The sequence below is a fragment of the Phocoena sinus genome, chromosome 3, assembly GCF_008692025.1.
Source record: "Phocoena sinus isolate mPhoSin1 chromosome 3, mPhoSin1.pri, whole genome shotgun sequence".
NCBI classification, from domain to species: Eukaryota; Metazoa; Chordata; class Mammalia; order Artiodactyla; family Phocoenidae; genus Phocoena; species Phocoena sinus.
This window is the reverse complement of record NC_045765.1, coordinates 91484783-91506205: the sequence shown is the minus strand read 5'-3', so window position 1 is coordinate 91506205 and position 21423 is coordinate 91484783. Positions and strand designations below refer to the sequence as shown.

Sequence of the window (21423 nt, the reverse complement as noted above, 5' to 3'; positions counted from 1 at the left end):
TATTGACCTCTGTCTGCATGCCCCATAGTTACATGGTTGGACTCCTGAATATAGATCAGAGTTGAAACTGATTGGTGCCTAACAATGACACACCTACTTCAAATCCATTTAATTGGTAGAGGCTTTAGTTCAATATATCTAACTTATTATCAATATTAAAAATTAGATTATTTTACTAAGCTAACACAGGCATTTTTATTTCTAAAATGCTGATTCTCACATACAGTTATGAAATACTTTAGCAGGCTTAGATGATTCACTCTGTATACACTTGTTCATTTTAGGCAACATCGAAGCCCTATTATGGCTGTTCAGAGCTTCTCCCTTAACATGCTATAGTTGTTTGAAAAACTCAAGCCAAAAGAAAAAAGACTCTCTCTGCACAATCTATGCCAATGAAGCTTTGATAATCAGGCCAATCACCTAATTACAAGTTTGTATTTCTATTCCCACCGAGATGTGCCAATTAAAAGGATACGACTTTAATTCCAAACAACATATTAATCCTAATTACCTGATGCGTGCACTGCCTGCTTTGAATTTTTAACCCTTTGTGTGTGTGTGTGTGTGTGTATTAAATTACAAAGTATATCTATAACTTCAGCTATAGATCATGGTTTCAACAATGAAGCTGGTTCCAAGTTTTCAAAACAAGCTTGTATTGCTATCCAAGTAACTTGAATTAAAAAACATAACAGCCAGAATCACTGGTCTTGAAGGAATTACTTAATTTGTTGTCTTATTCTCTCATGTTAAAAAGCATACATAAAACTCCTCTTCAGTTCATGATTGCCATCATTGCCTGAAGTAAATTAATTCATTTGAAATACTAACAAGGTGATTCGTGTACTTATTAACTACAATTCATTTTCAGTATATTGCAAATTAATTCCATTACTACAAAACTACTTATTTCTGTGTTTTAGTTGCATGGTAAGAACTGATTGCCAAGTCAAAGTCTAATGGACAGCTATAAGAAATCTATTATATTTCTGAGGTAGTACTTAAAGAAGAATTCCTAGCTTTTCAATTCTCCATTGATTCCATGGTTTGGTGACTTTTCCCTTCAGCTTAGAGATCAGAAAATGACAATGCTGAAGAAGGGAAAATGGTCAGTGAAAGGAGAAGATAGATTTCAAAGACATTAATGTCTCTTGGAGACCTAGAGTCAAAGTGTAGAAAGAACTTGACTATAGGGCAGAGGAGAATAAAGCCCCTAATCAAATTAAATAATGGTTCTAGGATGTGTGAGTTGGTGACAGTTGTAGAAATCAGAGCTCATATTCAGAAGCTAGTTTAAAAGAAATATAAGGGGGGAAAAAAAGAAAGAGTAAAACTGCATCCTTTCTTCTTCAAGCTATAAACTCCAAAAACAGGAATTTAAAAATTGAAGCAGCTACTTTCAAATGTGATTAATGTCCAGGATGTAATTAAATTTTACTCCTTTAAGGCAGTTACCTTTATTATTCTGAAAATTCCCATATTTCCCAATGTATTAGATATATTTTGGTATCATCTTACAAAATGTTTGAATCCAAGTTATAATTTAAAATAAATAGAGCTAAAAAAAAGGAAAAGGGTAAATTGAGTAAATGTAAACACTGATCTTCGAATTAGAACCAGAAAGCATGAATAATACTTTGACAGGAAATATAACACAGGGAGCCAGATTCAGAAAAGGAAAAAAAACAAACAAACAACTGCCTCTTACCAACACAGATTCTCCCTCTAACCAAGGTATTTTGAAGAAACTTCAAAAAAGAAACTTTGAAGAAACTTCAAAAAAGAAACTTAAGTCTTTCTGTGTTCTATAGAAAAATACAGCACAGAAAAACAGTAATTCTCTTTATTTCCCAATGTAGAAAACCTCAAGACCAGGTTTGCTACACTTACTCATCCTTACTTAGTATGAAAAACTTGGCTTTAGACATCTCAGTACCAGAACACTATAGATAAAAGACTTGTAAAGGAAGTTCAGAGAAGCGTAACAGAAATGATTAAGGGAATATAGGTGTTGACTTATGAAAGATGATTAAAGAATCGAAGTCTCTATAACTGTGCAAAAGGATGACTAACAGGTAAGATGATAAAAGCCTACAAATATCTGAAAGGTATAAGAAGAGAGAGGATAAAGAATTATTGAGCATTTCACTGAGGAGGCTATTAAGGTATGAGATGAACAAATGGACTGAGTTAAAATGAGAAAATTTGGGCCAAATATCATAAAGAAGTAAATCTTCAAATGTGTAACACTTCCTAGACTCCAGAGAGAACGGTGAGTTTACTACTTATGAGGTGTTTATCTGCTCATCTCGCCCCTGCTCTACATATGCACACTAATATCAACACATACATATACTAAGAAGAAACACATAAGAGAGGCTTATTCATAATTTGAATAAAAGCAGCACAGGATTTTTTTTCATTTAAAATTTTGATGTTTCTTTTATCTCCAGTTTCACAGATGGTTATATTTACCTCATAATATGTAAGAATTACAAATCTGTGCCAAATAAATTCTGTGTTAGACTATGATGCTAGATGAAGAATATTACTAAGAAACACACAAAATCATAGAATTTCTGAGCTTAAAGGGAAGGAACATCTATTGCTAAAGAATCAGCATCCTGACAAATGACTGTCAAGCCTCTGCATGAACCTTTTCCACAATCAGAAATTTTCAAACCCTGAGACTGCCTATGTCATATACAGATTTCTCTTTTACACAGGTCCTTCATTTTGTGAGCTCTGTTTCTGTCTTACTATACTTTATAATTATAGATCCTAACTCCACTAATTCCACTGTTAAAGTTGTACAGAAATGCATTTGAAGGCAGCTACCATAACACACATAGACACTCAGATAAAACCTATATCCTTCAATTATTTTTCATGTCACATTATTTCAACACATCCTTCTATCTCATCGTTATCACCTGTGTTGTTCTACTTGAAGTATCTCCTGAAGTTTAATACCTAGAGCTAACCAAATACTATGAACTTATAAGCAAAAATAAAGATGAGCATCACTATCAATTTATATAAATTATTTCTATTTACTTTACTAGGAGAATATGGCAACATAAGGCTTAGGCTGTCCACTTCCAATGAGATGATTAGTATAAATTACAAAGAGATGAAACAAAAGTGTGAGATGCTCTTTGACTTTAAATATAGTTATATGACATGAGGATTTTGCATTTTTCTACTTTATAAAATTTCTATAAATGACAGAGGATGCCCTCCTTTCAAATGGAGACGCTGAAGCTGCAATTGGGGATCATCTCTGTTTATTACCTTAGGAAGGCAGGCAACTGATAAATGGATTTAGGGAAGATTGAAGAAATTTTCTGTGATCTAATCCTTTTTGTCTACATTACCTAAAATGGTGGGCAGGAGGTGGCACTCTCCTCTGCTTGTGAATGTATACATGAAACAGTTTAAACAAACTGACAGCTTAAAGCTGATGAAATTGTGAATAATACCTTATTGTGTAATTTACCTTAAATTTCAACAACCATATTGAAAAACGTTTTTATTGGTACATATTTCTTAGTGTTCTGCATCTTTCATTTACTACTCTTTAATTAATTGAGGACTTAGCAAAAAATAATTAACTTAAATGCCCCACAGTGAGGTAATTAATGGCTGCCTAAAATATCTATATTTTTGCATAAATTATGGCACTGGTATTTATTACTTTTTTTCAGTGCAAATAGAAGGTCTTATACTTACTTCTGTTAAATTTTATTTAATCAAATTCAGTTTACTCCTTCTCTCTCTACAGTATTTCTGGATTCTGTCTCTAATACTAACAAAATGTTATCATCTTGAGATATATTCTAACAAAATTTTGTTACACAAAATTTGTTACACAACATTTTGTTACACAAAATTTTTTAAATCCTCAAATTATTCAGAAAAAATAAAGAATAAGAGAGTCACGATGAATCGTTACACAACTGGAGACACTTTTTCCAAGTATAAGATCTACCAAGAAATTTTGGATATCATTACCAATAGCTGATGGTCATTAATCAATTATTAATCCATCCAGTTTTCCTAACATCTATCACACATCAGGATTATCTACCTAACCATATAAGATCTCACGAGATAACTCATGAAATGAATAGAAGAAATAGCCACAGTGTTATTCATTATTTGGATAAATATTTTAACTATTAACACTAGTAACCTTATACAATAAATCAAAGAGATTTTAATCAGCATATTTGTTATAAACAGAGATCCATAGTTTATACAATATACTTGTATATACACAGGTCTGTAGTTATAGTAAACATATACAGATCCATAGTTATAAATGTTATATTCTACATGCTCACAAAAATTTAAACATTTAACCTGATATATAAGTATTAAATTTAGAGCTATAAAATTTTCAATTTTCTCATAATAATATGCATTAAGCAATTACTGTTGCATAATATAGATTAAGAGCATAGAGTTCAGATCAGGTGCTAAGAATCCTTGTTCTGACTGTCACAATTAGTACTTTAGAATGAGTCATTGATTATCCTTGGTCTCAGTTTATTCATTGAAACAATGAGAAAACTTCATTAGGTCATTTCTAAATTCTCATCCTTTCCATATATTCTATGAGAGCTAACTTATTTAAAGTAGTTATTTACATTCTTCTGAAAAAGACTGTTTTGAAAAATATTATAGCATCATTGATACTCAATGTTTCTAATATAAATACTGCCATTTTGAAATGTTATTGTTTGTTTTGCTCAAATGCATTACCATTTGTCTTGTAGTATTTGTTTAATTGAATATGGTGAAATTTTAAGTGGCTTCATTTATTATCATTCCTTGAAACTTGAATAATTTATTTTTATATCCACCGTGGGGTTTTTTTTTGTCTTTTTTTTTCTGCAATGGACTTTGTAATACTCAAACTTTAAATTCCTTTGGCTTGAGAAAATGATACTTATCAAGCATTGAATTGTGTTATTCCACCAATACCATCTCGATTGCAAAAATGTCACACCATCTTGGCATCCTAAATGAAATGAGATATATTTGCTTTTGCTGAAATCTGTCTCCAAGTAAATGACTTAGAAAAATGCATGAAAATGTGGAATGGTATATGCAACATAATCATGAATTTTCCCCTGTCTAATGAGCTCTATAGGCTTTGGAGAAATGCGAACTGACACTGGCTGATTCTTACTCACCCCCATGAAGACTCTTTCCTGCCACAACATTCTGATGTTATTCATCATTGTGCTTATTTGGTAGGCAGCTTAGTTTTTAAGAAATACCATAGGGCTTCCCTGGTGGCAAAGTGGTTGAGAGTCTGCCTGCCAATGCAGGGGACACGGGTTCGTGCCCCGGTCCAGGAAGATTCCACATGCTGCGGAGCAGCTGGGCCCGTGAGCCATGGTCGCTGAGCCTGCGCGTCCGGAGCCTGTGCTCCACAACGGGAGAGGCCACAACAGTGAGAGGCCCGCATACCGCAAAAAAAAATAAAAGAAAATAAAAGAAATACCATAATGACCTCTGAAAAAAATATATAAAGTTTCAACCTAAACTGCTTGCTTACATTCTCCCTATTGTTCTCTACCTTATCAACATAACCTTTAAACCATGTCCTTAAACAATACTGAGAAAGTGGATACTACTCCAGCTATTTGTTACATTCTGAGTGACCATCATGCCCAACTAAAAACGTGTATGTTGAGTGACATCAGAAAGATGCCAGAATAGAAAGTCCCCCATTGATATCCTCTCTCAGCAACAATAATTTGACAGCTTATCCACAGACAAAGTGACTTTGTGGGAGCTTTTGGATCCAGGGAGGAGATTGTGAAACCCAATGGAGCCTAAGACTGAGGAGGACCTTTTGAGAAGGCAGGTCCATGCCCAGGTGACAGAATCACTGACTGTGGTTCCAGATACAGACCCGGAAACAGCTCTGTCCCCCTGTAGAATCAGTTATAGCCCTGTTTGGTCTTGGTCCTGCCACCAGCACCATCTGCCAGGAACCCTCCAAGAGTCACATTCACCCATGCCACAGGTAACAAGCCCAAGCCCTCCAACCTTGGTCCCATTTGTAGACCTTGGTGGCCTGAAGCCTGGCTCCAGCCATTTTGGCCATCAGTCATACTCTCATATTCACCCAGGGACCAGTCAGCAGACACACCTGTCCATGCTGAGGCAGGCTCTCTGACCTCAGTCCAACTAACAATCCTGAAGCAGCCCTGTAACTTGGCTCCTCTCGACCGCAGACTGAGAATACTCCTGCACACCCAGGGACCTTCCTGGAGACACAGCCATCTGAACCCCAGAGGTAAGCCCACCAAACTATGGAACTTTAAGCAGCCCTGTAACCCAACTCCAGACGCTCACTGCTGCAGTCACACAGCAATCCTGCCTACCCAGGGATCCACTGGGAATCATGCTGATCTGTTCCCCCAGAGGTAGACCCGCTGACCTCAGTCTCTACAGTGGATGCTGAAGCAACCCTGTGATGTTTCTAGTCCCTCTCAGCCATGGTCCAGGGCCAATTCTATCTACCCAGGGACCTGCCCAGTGACTTGTCAGGAGCCATCCCAGAGACGTGTAGGGAGCCACAACCATCCACACACCTGGTAACAAGCCCACTATCTGTAGACCCTGAAATGGGCACTTGCACTAGTGCCTGCCCTACTAGAAGACTCTAAAGTGGACCTAGCAGCAACCGCGAGATTTGGCTCCAATCCTGCTCAACTGTAATCATAGAGACAATACAGTGACAGCCCAGGGACCTAACAGGAGATCTTCACCTGCTAAAACCAGTCTGTAAAGACCAGAAGAAGTGTTTGCTCCTTCAAATACACAGACACCAACACAAGGCGACACACATCACAAAGAATGAGACAAACATGACACCAATAAAGGAAATCATAAAACTCCAGTAAATGACCCCAAAGAAATGGAGATCTACAAGTTGTCTGACGAAGAATTCAGAATAATCATCTTAAAGAAGCTCAAAGAGATGCCATAATCTAGATGTATAAGTAAACAAAGTCAAGAAAACAATGAATGAAAAAAAATGAGAATTTGGGCTTCCCTGGTGGTGCAGTGGTTGAGAATCTGCCTGCCAATGCAGGGGACACGGGTTCGAACCCTGGTCTGGGAAGATCCCACATGCTGCGGAGCAACTGGGCCCGTGAGCCACAACTACTGAGCCTGCGCTCCACAACAAGAGAGGCCGAGATAGTGAGAGGCCCGCACACCACGATGAAGAGTGGTCCCTGCTTGCTGCAACTAGAGAAAGCCCTCGCACAGAAATGAAGACCCAACACAGACAAAAATAAATAAATAAACAAATTAATTTATTTTTTAAAAAATGAGAATTTTAATGAAGAAATAGAACAATAAAAAAGAATCAAACAGAAATTCTGTAGCTTAAGAATACAATAACAAAACTGAAAATTTTAATAGAGAGCTTCAAAAGCTCACTCAGTCCTATAGAAGAAATAATAGATGAACTCAAAGACAAGCCATTTGAAATTAGCTAGTTATAGGAACAACAACAAAAAGAATGAAAAAGAGTGAAGAAAGCATACTTATGACATACTATCAAAAGGGCAAATTTATACATATTATGGGAATCTGAGAACTAGAAAAGAGAGAAAATGATAGAAAGCATATTTAAAGAAATAATGGCTGAAAACTTCCCAAATCTTAGGAGGGATGTGGACATGCAGCTACATGAAGCTCAAAGACCAAGAAAGAGTAACCCAAAGAAGATTATGCCAAGGCACATTATAACCAAATTGTCAAAGATCAAAAAAAGGAAAAGGAATTTTGAAAGCAGTAAGAGAAAAGAGACTCATCACATACAAGGACTTAGCCCCACTGACCCCAAGGAAATCAGATTTCTCAGCAGAAACCTTGCAGAACAGGAGGGAGTAAGATGCTATATTCAAAGTGCTCACAGAAAAATAAAATGCTGACCAAGAATACTATATCTGGTAAAGGCAAATATGTCCTTCAGAAATATTCCCCAAAACAAAAGCTGAGGGAGTTCATCACCACTAGACCTGCCTTACAAGAAATCCCAAAGGAAGATCTTCAAGTTTAAACAAAAGGACACTAAAGTAACAACATGAAAACATATGAAATTAAAAAACTCAAAGTAAACATATAGTCAAATACTGAATACTCTAGTACTGTGATGGTGGTATATTAATCATTTTAACTTTATCATAAAAGTTAATAGACAAAAGTATTAAAAGCAAATATGGCTACACTAATTTGTTAATGGACACAAAATATAAAAAGATCTAAAATGTGACATCAGTAGAATAAAAGGTGTGCTGGGGAGAGTAAATGTGCAGTTTTTTGCTTGTTTTGTTTCTGCAACTGAAGTTAAGGTGTTATCAGCTTAAAACAGACTTATAACTATAAGATGTCTTATGTAAACCTCATGGTAACCACAAAGAAGAAACCTCTAGTAGACATACAAAAGAGAAGAAAGAAATCAAATCATGCCACTATTAAAAAATCAGCAAATCACAAAGAAATATACTAAGAGAGGAAGGGAGAAATAAAGGAATGCCAAAACAGCTAGAAAACAATTAACAAAGTGGTGATAGGAGTCTTTATCTACCAATAATTACTCTAAATATAAATAGACTAAATTCTCCTATCTAAGGACACAAAGTGGTGGAACAGTTAAAACAAACAGGTTCTAACAATATGCTACCTACAAGAGACTAACTTTAAGAACACACATAGGCTGAAAAAGAAGGGAAGGTAAAAGATATTTTGCTAATTGTAACCAAAATAGAGCAGGAGGCAATACTTTTATCAGACACAATAGGTTTTCAGTCAAAATCAGTCACAGGAAACAAAAAAGGTCTATATTCAATGACAGATGGGTCAATCCATCAATAGGATACAATAAGTGTAAATATATATACACTCAACATTGGAGCACTTAAATATACAAAGCAAACATTAATAGAACTGAAGAAATAGATAGCAATACAATAATACAACAGGACTACCCCTCTTTCATCAATGTCTAGACCGTCCAGACAGAAAATCAATAAACAGCAGACATGAATAACACTATAGAATAAATGACCCTAATAGACATGTACAGAACAATCCACCCAACAGAATTAGAAAACTCATTCTTCTCAAACACACATGGAATGTTCTCCAGCATAGATCATATGTTGGGCCACTGAACAAGTCTTAACAAATTTTAAAAGATGGAAATCATACCAATTATCCTTTCCTTCCACAATGGTATGAAATTAGAAATCAATAACTGGAGGGAAAATGGAAAATTTACATGTATGTGAAAATTAACAACCAAAGAAAAAATCAAAAGGGAACAACCAAAGAAAAAATCAAAAGGGAAATCAAAAGGTATCTTGAGACAAACGAAAATGGAAAAAAACATACTATAACTCATGGGATGCAGCAAAAGCAGTTCTAAGAGGGAAGTTTATAGCAATAATCATCTACATTAAGAAAAAAGAAAGACTCAAACAACCTAACATTATACCTCAAGGAAATATAAAAAGAAAAACAAATGCAGCCCAAAATTAGTATAAGAAAACAAATAATAAAGATAAAAGCAAAAAAAATGAAAGAGATTAGAAAGACAATAGAAAAGATCAATAAAAATAAAAGATGCTTATTTGAAAAGATAAACAAAACTGACAAGTTTTTATCTAGACTAAGAAAAAATAAGAAGGAACTCAAATAAAATTATAAATGAAAGAAGAGACATTGTAACTGTTACAAAAAAAATAGAAAGGATCATAAGAGATTACTATAAATAATTATACACCAACAAATTGGATAAACAATAAGAAATGGATAAATTCCTAGAAACATACAACCTACCAAGACTGAATCATGAAAAGACAGAAAATTAAAGCACACTAATAAAAAGTTAGGAGACTGAAGCAGTAAACAAAAACTTCTTCAAAGAAAAGCCCAGAACCAGATGGCTTCACAGGTGAATTCTACCAAACATTTAAAACTGAATTAATGTCAATTCTTCTCAGATTCTTCCAAGAAACTGAAGAGAGGGAACACTTTCAAACTTATTTTATGAGACCAACATCATCTTCATAACAATGGAAGTAAAAGACAACATTAGAAAAGAAACTTACAGTCCAATATTCCCAATAAAATACAAGCCAACCTTATTCAACAGACATTAAAAGAATCATCCACCACGATAAAGTAGGATTTATCACTGGAATGCAAAAATAGTAAGATAGTTCAACATATGCAAATCAATAAACGTGATTCAACATATTAAAATAATGAAGGATAAAAACCATATGATCATCTCAATAGATAGAAAAAGTATTCAACAAAATTCAGCATCATTTTCTGACAAAAACTGTCAACAAACTTGATATAGAAGGAGTGAATGTCAACATAATAAAGTCCATATATGACAAGAACATCATATGACAGCTAACATCACATTCAATGGTGAAAAGCTGAAAGCTTTTTCTTTAAGATCAGGGGCAAGAGTGCCCGTTTTTAACACTTCTCTAATTTTCAACTTTTTCTCTATTCTTTTCAAAATATTACTGTGGTTCCTAGCCTGAGAAATTAAGAAAGAGAAATAATTGGCATCCATATCACAAAAGAAGAAGTTAAACTGTCTCCCTTTGTAGATGCCATGATCTACATAGAGATCTATATAGAGAAAACCCTAAAGACCAAACAACTCTGAGAACCAATAAAAAAAATTCAGTAATGTTACAGGATACAAAATTAATATACAAATGTCAGGTGCATTTCTATATACAAAAAACAAACTACCTGAAATGAAATTAAGAAAACAATCCCATCTACAATACTATGAAAAAGAATGAAATACTTAGGAGTACATTAAACCAAGGAGGTAAAAGATCTGCACACTGAAAACTATCAGACACTGATGAAATAAACTGAGGCAGACACAAATAAAATGAGGAAGACATAAATGGAAAATATCCTATGCTTGTGGTTTGCAAGAATTAATATTTTTAAACTTGCCAAATTATGCAAAGTGATCTACAGACTCAATGCAATCCCTATCAAATGTCCCATAACATTTTTCACAGAAATAGAAATAATATCATAAAACTTTCATGAAACGACAAATAGCCAAATGGACCACACACAGCCAAAGCAATCTTGAGAAAGAAAACCAAAGCTGGAGGAATTACACTTTCTGGTTTCAAATTATATTACAAAGCTCTATTAATCAAAACACTATGGCACTGGCATAAAAACAAACACATAGACTGATGGAACAGAGAGCCCAGAAATAAACCCACACATTTATATTCAACTAATTTTGACAAGGTCACCAAGAAAAATACAAAAAGGATAGTCTCTTCAATAAATGGTGTTGGTAATTTGGATAACTACATGCAAAAGAATGAATTTGGACTCTATTTTATGCCATATATAAAATTTAATTTGAAATGGATTAAAAACTTAAATGTAAGACCCAAAATCCTAAGATTCCTAGAAAAAAATCATAGGAAAGAAACATCTCCTTTCTATTGGTCTTGGAAATGATTGTTGGATATGACACCAAAAGCACAGGTAACAAAAACAAAAGTAAATAAGTGGGACTACATCAAACTAAATAGTTTCTGTATAGCAAAAGAAACAATCAACAAAATGAAAAGGAAACCTATGGAATGAGAGGAAATATTTGCAAATCACATATCTTATAAGAAGTTAATATCCAAAATGTGTAAAGAACTCATATAACTCATAGCAAGAAAACAAATAACCTGATTGAAAATGGTCAACAGACCTGAACAGACCAAAGAAGACATACAGATGGACAACAGATACATGAAAAGGTGTTCAACATCATTAATCATCTAGGAAATGCAAATCAAACCCACAATGAAAATCACCTCACATCTATTGGGATAAGTAGTATTAAAAAGACAAGAGATAGCAAGTGTTGGCAAGTGTACAGAAAAAAGGGAACCCTTGTACTGTTTGTGGGAATGTAAACTGGTATAGCCACTATGAAAAACAATGTGGAGGATCCTCAAAAAGTAAAAAAATAGAACTACAATATTTTCCAGAAATTCTACTTCTGGATTTTCCAAAGTAAATGAAATCAATATCTCAAGGAAATACACGCAATCCCATGTTCATTGCAGAATTATTCACAAGAGCCAAAATGTGGAAACAAACTAAGTGCTCATTGACAGATGAATGGATAAAGAAAACATTATATATTTGCAATATATGTATATGTCATATATTCATCGTATATTGTATATATTATATTTTAGGTATAATATATAATTAAATAATATTCAGCCATAAATAAGAAGGAAATCCTTCCATTTGTGACAACATGGTTGAACCTGGAGTACATAATGTGAAGTGAAATAAGCCAGACACAGAAAGACAAATATTGTATGATCTCACTTATTTGCATTATCTAAAAAGTTGAACTCCATAAAGCACTGTAGAATTTAAAGAATCCTTCCATTAAAAATAAATAAATAAGGACTTCCCTGGTGGTCCAGTGGGTAAGACTCCACACTCACAATGCAGGGGGCCCGGGTTTGATCCCTGGTCAGGGAACTAGATCCCACATGCATGCTGCAACTAAGAAGTCCACCAGCTGCAACTAAGACCCGGCGCAGCCAAAATAAATAAAGAAATAATAAATAAATAAATATTTTTAAAAATAAAATTAATTAATTAACATAAATTTAAAAGTTGAACTATTAGAATCAGAGAGTAAAATGCTGGGTTCCCCGGCCTGGTAGGTGGGGGAAATGGGAAAATGTTGGTCAAAGTGTACACACTTTCAGGTATAAAATGAACTAAGTTCTGGGCATCTAATGTACAGCATGGTGATTATAGCTAATAATACTTGAAATAATAATACTATGTATACTTGAAATTTGCAAAAATAATATATCTTGTGTTCTCACCATGCACAAAAATGTGATACTATGTGAAGTGATGGGTGTATTAATTAACTTAATTGTAGTAATCATTTCATAATGTATACATATATTAAGACATCACATTGTACACTTTTAAAAGAAAATCATGTTGTACAACCTAAAAAAATAAAATGAATAGCTGCTGAGAAAAAATAAAATCTTGTGTGTTATTCACATAGTTCTAAGGCTGTCATCACCTGCACTTTTCTCTTCCTCTATTCACTCATGCTTTCTTTCTCCTCAGAATAACTCTTAAAGACAGCAGAAGTCTTTTTGCCTCTGCTACTTTACTGTATGACATAATAGGATTTGATTTTGAAACTTCCCTTTCAAATAGACATGTTAACTGTGGAAAGTTAAAAAAAAAAAAAAGAAAGAAAAAGGAAAGAAGTCTTAAAGGGAAAATAACTGGAAGTACTTGCAATATTAATCCTAATAATACTGTTGCCTTTTCCTTCCAAGTATTTCCCTTGCAATTCCATTGGGCTTCTAACTCATTAACAGTACCACCATAGCATTAATTTTATAGGTACAGAATGCTTTAATGTCAAAATCATATCAAAATGATCTTTTACCATCTGATATTCATTTCACACAACATAAAAATGAGCAAAGTGCCTATATTTACAGAAGATGAAAATAAAATATGTTAAGAACAGCTTTTTGTTAAAATAATTGTGTAACAGAAAAAGATAAAACTTGTTACTTATAATTGATATATTTTTATAAGTTATAATGATCAAATATTGTTCTGTAAGAAACCTCAAAATACAAGCTCTTAGTATTTAATTTTTTCTTTTCCTGTGGGCTACAAATAGCAAAAACAGGCTCTAGTTCTTTGTTTCACTAAAGCCATGCTTATATAGTTGAAGAAAACACTTATTTTTGACACGAAACATGAAGAACTTTGCATATATTTAAAATGGTTTCAAGTTAAATACATAATTAACTTGAAGATTAGCCATTGTAAATTTATAGTACTTTATACAATAAAAATGAAAGTAATTATTTCCTACTATTTTGGAAAAAATAAGATTGTAACCACATATGTCATGTCAGGGCTAAGAGCTGAACACAGTGAGAAAACAATAATTTTTAAATTGTTTCGATTAAGTCTTCTCTTCCCAAAGCTAATTAAACAGGACTTTTGTCTTGATCTGAAGTATAATGTATTAAAATATGTTGACAGAGTCGGAAAATGTGTAATGCAAGAAATTTATACATTTCCATGTAGTTATTGCTTTTTTTGATAAGCTTTGTGTAAAAATTAGCCTTAAAGAAAAACAAGGCCAAATTTGAACATTTTTAATGTGGATATGTGGATGTTAACTCAAGTAGATATTTGCCTGTGTATTAGTTTTCTATTGCTGTATGACAAACTACCAAAAATTTAGTGGTTCAAAACAATGCATTTTTATAATCTTATAGTTTCTTTGTCCAGGCACAGCTTGACTGGATCCTCTGACAGGGTCTCTCACAGGCTACACTCAGGGTGTCCACCTGGGCTTTATTTTCACCTGGAGACATAAGTGGGGATGAATCAACTTCCAAACTGGTGGCCCTGGATTCTTGCTGGCTGTCAGCTAAAGGCTACCCTCAGCTCCTAGAAAGAGGTCAGCCATAGTTCCCTGCCACGTGGCCCTTTTTCTTGGGCAGTTTACATATTCAAGGCCAGCAGTACAGTGGGAGCAAGACTGCTAGCAAGACAGTCTTATCAAATGTAATGTAATCGGAGGAATGACATCCTTTTTCCCATAGTCCACATGTTAAAAGCAAGTCACAGGTAAGGGGATTACACAATGCATGAATACTCAAAAGTGGGAATCATTGGAGGCCATCTCAGGGTCTGTTTGCCACTGCAATTTGCAAAAGCATATAATTTTCCAGATTAAAAACAAGTAGATACATTAGTAATTAGGAAGGAAGAGTTCAGAACATATAAAATGCCACCTGAAGAGGTTATACACTACAATGCTGTTCTGGCCACATCATTTCTTTCAAATCACACCCTTAGCTTCAATGAAATGGTCAATTATGGGTCAGTGGTTGTACCATTAAATGTAGGAGCTGAGTTTAGTCATTTATTCTACTGATTTATAGATAGATAAATAGATAAGTAGATAGACACACGCATACCCTCAGAGTACCATGTTGTGGTAAACTGGTGCACAACAATTGCCTCTAATTTATTCTTGTCTCCATGCTCATCTGTATCCCTCACCCTTGCAAAATTCCATCCTGCACTGACCTTGTACTTGGCCATGTGACTTGCACTGGCCAATGGGAGACAGTAGCAAATGTGTCACAAGCAGAGGCTTCAATAGTAATTAAGCACTGGGGCTTGCCTTCTCTCCATTCTTGAAACTTGTCACCATCATGGAAACAAACCTGGACTAGCCACTGGATGATGAGAGATCCATAAACCCACTTGCTGCTGTTACCCCAGCCAACAGTCATTCAAACCTTAAAAGCAGAGCTGTCCACCAGACCTGCAGCTGACTGCAGATATATGAGAAGACTCAAGTTAAACCATCATGAGAACTTTCTTGCTGAGTCCAACCCAAACTGATGATGAACAGAATTAGAAGCTAAAAGAAGTGTTGTTTAAATCCACTAGGTTTTATGGTTGTTAGTTAAGCAGCAAAATATAGCCAATAAATACATCTATTGATTATATCTAATAATTATATACACACATATATATGTATACACACACAGAAATGTGTGTATGTGTGTATAAAACCCCAGGTTCATAAATATTTCTTGATACTGGTTGTATTTTAGGAGGAAGCTAAATAAAGTGAATATCTTTTTATAAGTATTCCTTATATTACTAAACTATAATTTCCTGTTTTCTATTTTTTTTTAGCAACAAAACAACTGTTAGGACTGTGCCCAGCAAAGATCATTACTAAACAATGAAATATTCTGAAATAGGTTTTATTTCCTCTTTTTCTCAAGAAGGAATTGCTGATGCCTGATTGTAGTGAGCAAGTCTGTAATCAAACAAGTTCTAACAAGAATTATATTACTTCAGTCATTTTTAGTAACGCAGGACATTACAGCTGCCTTTACGGTGTGTAAGAAAACAATTTAATTAGCTATATTGTGGAAGGGGACACAGATAGAGATATTTTAAAAGGTGCAGCATATATCAAAGGAAGGAAAGTTGCTGTAGTTTTGTTTTTATGAGAAAAGGAGCTAAAACATACCTCTACTCTGACAGAAAGGAATTACTACTTCATCCTTTTATATTGATGAACTAAAAGCAAAGATGTTTCTGGGTATTTCTGAAGTACGTTCTCAAAATAGTGAGGAGGATTTTAAAAGTTTTGCATATCATAAAAATGTTGGGACTTCCCTGGCAGTCCAGTGGTTAAGACCGTGCGCTTCCACTGCAAGGGGTGCGGGTTCAGTCCCTGGTTGGGGAACTAAGATCCCACATGCCATGGGGTGCACCCAAAACAAAAGTTGCTCTATGTCATTTAACTGACATTAGAATTTAAATAAATCCACACTGATTAAATTTAATAAGTTTTCTCTTTTTTTGTTATAATTTGTAAAACATACACTGTAATCTTAACTGCTTCTCTGTCTACTCATCGACAAAATATCTGGATGAAAGTGAAAGATTAATTATCTAGGTGTTTAAATGGTGAGCATATAAATGTAATAACCACATGTAAACACTTCAGGGAATATTTTTAACCTAATAATTCCTGCCATCATATTTATTTAAAGACCAATAAGGGTCTTAAAATATAAAGTGGTTAAAAGATCCCCTACTTCCCAATAATCACCAAATCCCAAAGATCTTGTTCCCTAAGTACCCCTTGAATCTACTTTTTCTCTCCAATTCTCCACAATTAATTTAGATCTGGTCCTCTTCACTTTTTGCCTGGATTACTGCATTGGCTTCTTAAGTTGTCTCTTCCTCCTCTCTCGTTGTTTCCTAATCTTTGGACATCACATTACAGGAAGGTAAAATTACTAGTAGTTAGTTTAATATACTATTTTATTTCATATCTTTATGCATATTTATGTGCTAAAATACCATTTACTATTATTCATTTTATGAGTACTTATTCATTCTCAAAAACTTGGCCTAGATATTTCCTCCAATTATATTAAATGGTCCAAATGGTTTAATAAATTCTGCTCTCTTCTGCATTTATATCCTTTTCATTTTTGTGTGTATCTTACACAAATTTTTATTGTCATGTAGGAGACTACTTTATTGATAATAGAAATCTTTTCAAAAACCACAGGTAAGCCTGAGCCTCAAGAGATTTTAGGAAATGGACAAAATAAATTAATAAATGTATCTTTTGCGACCTTAAGTTCACATTTCTTACATTCTTTCAATAAAATAAATTGCTAATAAAATCACATTCTCAGCAGATGCAAGAGACCCACAATACTCCTTGGCATCTTCTTTGTCTTACTCTATGGAGTCTCATTTCTCTTGCTCTCCACTTCGGTTAAATTTTAATGTATGCTCCTTTAGAAACTCCCCTATTAAAAGCAAAAAAACAAACTCTAAATTTCTCTTTTCATGGCTCTTCTTTGATCATGACCAGGAATACGAGACCTCTGCTGTTTAACCAAGTAACAATGTAGTTCTTTCCATTTACTGATTCAATAAATATCTGCGGCATACCAAAAATGCACAGTAAGATAAGCTCCTCAACTTTCTGTACTTTAGGAAGATGCTTTTTAATCTCATATGTGAGCAAATAAAGGATGACATACCTTTTTTATTTTGATATCTATCTTATACAAAGAGTTCATTATCAAGTTCAAGGACCCATAAATAAGAATTTTTAAATCTCTATAATTTTTCAGGTGATATACAGTTACTTTCTGGTCCGCACTTTAATTCATTGCTACCAGTTCCAATAGCTCCCATCCTCTCTTCATTGCTGATAACTCATAATATCAAAGATGAACTAATTGCTTTTCTATTTTACTTTTCTTCTTTTTAAATTAAAATTTGTATTTTGATGCCCAAATAATACATGGTATAAATAAGAAAGAAGCACATAATTAGTTTTTAAGAGCATGATGTGGATGCTCAAGAAATAATAATAATAGTTCTATTACTATTTTATCTTTATCTTAATTTAACATGGAATAATAAGGATTTATCATTTAATTTCTCTATTAAATATGACTTACCAATCTGAACTTAAGGTAAGAGACATAGGTCAACAAAGAATCACAGAATTTTAAGGCTGAAAGAGATCACTAAGTCCAAATCTCTCATTTTACAGACATGGAAACTTAGGTCTAAAAAGAATAACTGATTTTCCAGTGGCCAAATAGTCCTTGGAAAACCAAGACTGGGAATTTCTGACTTCAGATTCAGTTTGCTATTCAACTTTCCTTATTCAAACATATGTATATTTGCATTTTGATTAACATCACATGTATCATATGACATTTCTTAGTTACCTTGAATAGTGTTCTTCAAAGAGTAACCTTGCTTCCAGTGAATTAAATACTAAAACCCAGCTATCAGTGTTCAAACCTTGAGGATTCTTCTCTGCATTAAAGCCTGTATGTGAGCTATCTGGATGACTGGTGATATCTCTCTGCTCTACTTTCTGTACCTCAGGAGATCCAGTAAATTCTCCTCTCCATTGCCCTGTCTCAGCCTTCAGAGCTTTGGCATTACACTCCATGAAGGCTGACAGTGCTTTGGAGGGATTTTTCTCATCTTATCCTCATTCTACAACATGAGGTTTTAATGATTGATTAAAAAACATATTAAATATATGTGTGATGTAGAGTACAGTTCATATCATTGAATAACTACAATCTCATTGATATTAAGAATGTAAACTATTGATTAAGGTACTTTGGTATGTCAATTTGAGAAAAGCATCTGAAACCTCTTGGACAGTGAATTATTGTCTAACATAATTTTCTAAAGTGAGAGAAACATATAGCTATTGGTCTACAGAAATAGTGGTTTTCCAATCAAGAAATTTTGATTTGACTATATGAATTAAATTAGTACAAAAATAAACACAGTACCATTCTCATAGCAGGCAAGAATATTAGATATGCCTTAAAGAAAATTAATGGAATATAATAAATCTCTTCCATTTTTTCCTTTTTTTTTCTTGTAGAAATAAACTTAAGAAAGAAACCCAAATGACTGCATGAAAATTCATGATGTTATTTTAATCTATAGGTAAATATGGCTGTAAAACATTTATGAAGAAGTGAATTTTTTAAAAAAATTAGGGCTAAGCAACTTGTATAAACAAAACTGAGTTTTTATGAGACTAAGTACTTTTATTTAACTATTTCCACTATCGATCTAAAATTATTTTAAATAAAATTCTTTGCATATATTTTTCAAAAAGTTATTTTCATTCTTTGCCATTGACAACTACAATTTTGAAATAGCTAGTGTCTTTAAACATAACAAGTAATATCATAAAACAAAATAGACCCTAATTTAGTTAACTTTTCAACAGCGTATAAGCCATTCATAAGTAGTTCAAAGAGACTAATAATATTTGTGTATCTCAACTCCACACAAATCCTCTAGTCATTATTCTAAATTCCTTTATCCCCTGAACTTTCAAGTGAAAATTCTAATAAAAGTGAAAATTTTTAATGTGCTACATTATACGGTATATCTAAAAATGAAAGAATGATTTTTGACATACAAATGAAATTACATACCAAACATTGTAATAAACACAGGCAGCAAAATCAAAGCTTATGATTGACATAATTTTTCAAATTGACAACATTAAGGGTTTCTGGTGTCATCTCTTTGTGAGCAATATTTTGGCAAGTACTTTTTTCTTCCTTATTTGACTTGTCACATATGTCAAAGATGATTGATTATCATGCTGGCAATGAATGAATAAAATACCACACCCAGAAGTCTGTGGCAAAGAATTCTTACCGCATGAATATGATATTATTTAACAAATGCAAACAGATGATGTATCTTATTTATTTACTTACTTATACAGCTTTCATCTATTCACTCAGTATTCATAGTTTTAGTTTGTGGCTGTCAGTGTCAGAGATACATTAGTTTCACTTATTTAATTCTCAGATTCTATTCTTTTTAACACTAACGTGAATAAAATGATATTATAACTTAGTATTGAAATGGATAACCTGTCATAAAACTTGTTTCAATCATCTTAAAATATTTTTCAGTAAAATATTTGGGGCTGTATTTTCAGTAATCTGCTCATTGATTACATTCAACTACACATAATGCTAAACAAAGGAAATGAAATCCTGGCAACAAATTCTAAGGGACTTGCCGAACTACAGTTTAGAAACAGACACAGAAACAACAACAACAACAAAATATATATATATATTTATTTGCTTGCTTGTTTATTTATTTATTTTACAAACTTGGGGATTATGTGCCTTAAAATGCTTTTTAACCAAATAAGAAATAGGGAACTAGAGAGATGAAATAACTTGACCAAAATCATCCAGCTAGTAAATTCTTCTCAAATTGTCACCTTAAATTGATTCTTTATCTCTAAACCTTACATTCTTTCCTCTAGAAAATTTAGTTGATCCCTAAGTTTTAGCTGTAATATGCCTTCATACACATCAGGAGTAAATAATTGTTAACATTTCTACTAATTTCAACTACCACAGAAAACCTTATACAATATCACACTGTTCATTAAGCCACAGTTATGAATATGACACATGTGAATTTGAAATTCAGTGAAAGTAATAACATAAAGAACCTGTTTTGCCCAGTGTGACAGTTACACTTTGCTACATAAGAAGCCACCTCAAATGCAGTAGCTTAAAACAGCAGTGTATTATTTTTCACAAATCTTTGATCTAAGTGGGTAATTCCTGTGCTGTTTCAATTGTGCTCCTTAATGCTGCTGCATCTAGCTGAGAAGTTGGCTGCGGTTGGGTTCATCTGCAACATTTAGAGTACCTGGGCCTCTCTCTAGGTGTCTTTTATCCTCAAGGAGACTAGATCAGGCTGAACTTCCTCACATGCGATACCTACATTACAAGAGAATACAAGATCTAGTGACTGGCTCAGAAATTGCACAGCACAGAAATGTGTCATTTCTGACACATGCCATTAATCAAAGCAAGACCCAAGGCTATATTCAAAGGGGTAGAGAAATAGAATCCACCTCCCAATGGAAAGAGCATCACTGGTACATTGAACCAGGGATTTCAAACTAGGGCATAATTGTAATAACAATATTTGCTTTACAGCATGAATGCAAATGTACTCTATGTATTTCAAACTGGATTTCTGTGAGGTAAATTTTTCAATATATACTATGCAATTTCTCCTCTATGTATTTCTCTCAATTGTGAGATGCCTTCTAGACTTAAACTTAGCTCTTTGTATTCTCCTTCCTTTTTAACTTCTTTGGGGACCTTTTCCACATTTACTTTTCTTGGAAAATTATAATGG

The 21423-nt window shown here is 33.7% G+C and overlaps 1 pseudogene; it reads right to left on the bottom strand.

The window, feature by feature from the left end:
- LOC116751063 overlaps positions 1-18658 on the bottom strand; it is a 53940-nt pseudogene extending 35282 nt beyond the window's left edge.
- Positions 18659-21423: the final 2765 nt, after the last annotated feature.